Raw genomic sequence first — 3261 nt, 5'->3', positions numbered from 1 at the left:
CTTCCCTGGTGGTCCAGTGGTTACAACTCCACACTTCCAATGCAGGGGGCACAGGTTTGATCTCTGGTTGGGGAACTAAGATCCCACATGCCTCATGGTGCAGACAAAAAAAATAAAGTTATACACACACACACACACACACACACACAGACATATACATATATGTATATATTATTTTCTGATCATTGTAAAAATGAGTATTGGTTCCAATGTATACATCTTTTTCTCTGCAAACCTTTTTATTTAAAATATATATACATAATTGTAACCTCTTTCTCCTTTCAGTTCCTTTTCTTTCAGTCACTACTGCCACAGGAATAAGTGATGGTTAACTTTATAATTTCAGACATATTTTGTTGAATATCAAGACTGGATTCAAGAGAACTAGGGTCAGGATGGATGTTACTGAAGGATCCTAGACTTGGAGCTAGATGCCGTGATGGAAGAGACTTAGAGTTTTCTCTTTTTGAGACACTGGTACAAACAGACTTGTGCTATGAGAGGAAACTGCATTGTGGTAGGAGTTTTTTCTTTCAAAATAGGAAGAACATTTTATATGAATGTTGGATTGCCAAAGGGACAATTTTTAGTGAGCATATTTCAGGGCCAAAATACAAATGTTTAACTTATTTGGGAATAAAGTCTCCATTATGTAAATCTTGGAGGGAGCCAAGGTTCAAGGAGAGACAAAAGGGTCAAAGACTTTTTTCCTCTGGCAGGTAGAGCAGGGCAAGGGACCTACCTTTCACCAACCACATGCCCCCTTACCCACTTTTCTCAATTTATTTAAGCTGAAAAATAGTTTACCCATTTCCCCCAACATCCACTTCCTGTCTCTGGCAACCACCAATCTGTTTTCTGTATCTAGAAGCTTGTGTTTTGCTTGTTTTTTAGTTTTCAGATATGAGAGGTCATGTGGTGTTTGTCTTTGTTTTTTTTTGGCTGCGCTGGGTCTTCATTGGGGAGTGCAGGCTTCTCTAGGTGTGGCGTGTGAGCTTAACTCCCCAGCGGCATGTGGGATTTTAGTTCCCTGACCAGGGATCGAACCCACGTCCCCTGCATTGGAAGGCAGATTCTTAACCACTGGACCACCAGGGAAGTCCCGGTATTTGTCTCTCTATGTCCTTCACTTAGCATAACGCTCTTAATGTCCATCCATGATGTCACAAACACAGAGTTCTTTCTTTTTTATGGCTGAATGCTATTGCATTGTATATGTATACCACAATTTCTTTATCTATTCATCCATCAATGGACACTTAGGTTGTTTCCATATATTGGATACTGTAAATAATGCTGCAATGAACATGGGGGTACATATGTATTTTCAAATTTGTGTTTTTGATTTATTTGGATACTCAGAAGTGGAATTGTTGGGTCATATGGTAGTTCTATTTTTAATTTTTTAAGAAACCTCATATTGTTTTCCATAGCGGCTGTACCAATTAAATCCCACCAACAGTGCTCAAGGGTTCTTTTCTCCACATACTCATCAACACTTCTGATTTCTTGTATTTTTGGTAATAGCCATTCTAACAGGTGTGATGTGATATCTCATTATGCTTTTGATTTGCATTTCCATATGATTAATGATGCTGAGCATCTTTTCATGTACCTGTTTGCCACCTGTATGCTTCTTTGGAAAAATATCTATTCAGATCTTCTGCCCCTTTTTTAACTGAAACATTTCATTTTATTTTATTTTTTGCTATTCAGTTGTATGGGTTCTTCATATGTTTTGGATATTAGCTTATTATCAGATATATAGTTATATATATGTACATAATATATAATAATTTGCAAATATTTTCTCTCATTCAATATGTTGCCTGTTCATTTGGTTGATGGTTTCCTTTGCTGTGTAGAAGATTTTTAGTTTGATATAGTTTCACTTGTTTATTTCTGCTTCTGTTGCTTTTGCTTTTAGTGTCAGATTCAAAAACTCATTACCAAGACCTATGTCAAGGGGTTTACTGCCTATGTTTTCTTCCAGGAGTTTTATGGTTTCAGATATTACATTCAAGTCTTTAATACATTTTGAGTTAATTTTTGTTATGGTCCAATTTAATTCTTTTGCATGTGGCTGTCTTATTTTTCCAATGCTATTTATTGAGGAGATTGTTCCTTCCCAATTGTATTTTTGGCTCCTTTGTCATAAATTAGTTGACCATATAAATGTAGGTTTATTTCTGGGCTTGTTATTCTTTTCCTTTGATCTATGTGTCTGCTTTTAATGCCGATACCGTACTGTTTTAATCACTATAGCTTTGTAAGATAGATTGAAATCAGAGACCATAATGCCTCCAGCATTGTCCTTTTTTTTTTTTCCTCAAGATTGCTTTGGCTTTTTGTACTTGGTTTTGCATTTGTACAAATTTGTATTTGGTTCCATACAAATTTAAAATTGTTTCTTCTATTTCTGTGAAAAATACCATTGGAATTTTGATAGGGTTGCACTGAATCTATGCATTGCTTTGGGTAGTATGGGCCTTATAACAACATTAATTCTTCTAGTTCATGAGCACAGAATACGTTTTCATTTATTTGTGTCTTTTTCAATTTCTTTCATTAATGTTTTGTAGTTCTCAGTATACAGATCTTTAACCTCCTTGGTTAAATTTATTTTTTGGTATTACATTCTTTTAGATGCAGTTGTAAATGGGATTGTTTTCTTAATTTCTCTTCCTGATAATTTGTTACTAGTGTATGGAAATGCAACAGATTTTTGCATATTGATTTTGTGTTCTGTAACTTTACTGAATTTGTTTATTAGTTCTAACAGATTCTTGATGAGTTTTTAAATTTTCCTGTATATAAAATCATGCCCCTGGCAAATAGTTACAGTTTAATTCTTCCTTTCCAATTTGGATACTTTATTTTTCTTGCCTAATTTAAATGCCACTCTAAAAGTCCCATATTATTACCTTTATCATGGCAGTTCTTACATAATATTATAATTGTTTTCTTTGTCATATTAAATGCCCTATTAGAAATATGACTAAAACTTACCTGCAGTTAAGGCAGACTAGCCTCACACAGGGCCTGGTGTACAGTGAAAACTCTGAAACTATGTTTTCACTAAAGGAGTATAGTTGATTTTCTGGCTGTTACCCTATGCCAGTTATTAAGTCATTGCCTCTCGGCCATTGCTTCTCAGCTCAAACTCTCTCTTCTAGAGTGTTCTGTGATGCTGGGGTTGGAAATCTGTCAGCTTTGCAGTTGGCTCTCTGTTTGTGTTGGCCAGTAGGAAGCAGAAAAGGG

The sequence above is a fragment of the Lipotes vexillifer genome, unplaced genomic scaffold (genome assembly GCF_000442215.2).
Source record: "Lipotes vexillifer unplaced genomic scaffold, Lipotes_vexillifer_v1.1 scaffold737, whole genome shotgun sequence".
Lineage (NCBI taxonomy): Eukaryota > Metazoa > Chordata > Mammalia > Artiodactyla > Lipotidae > Lipotes > Lipotes vexillifer.
Note: the sequence above shows the minus strand (reverse complement) of the source record.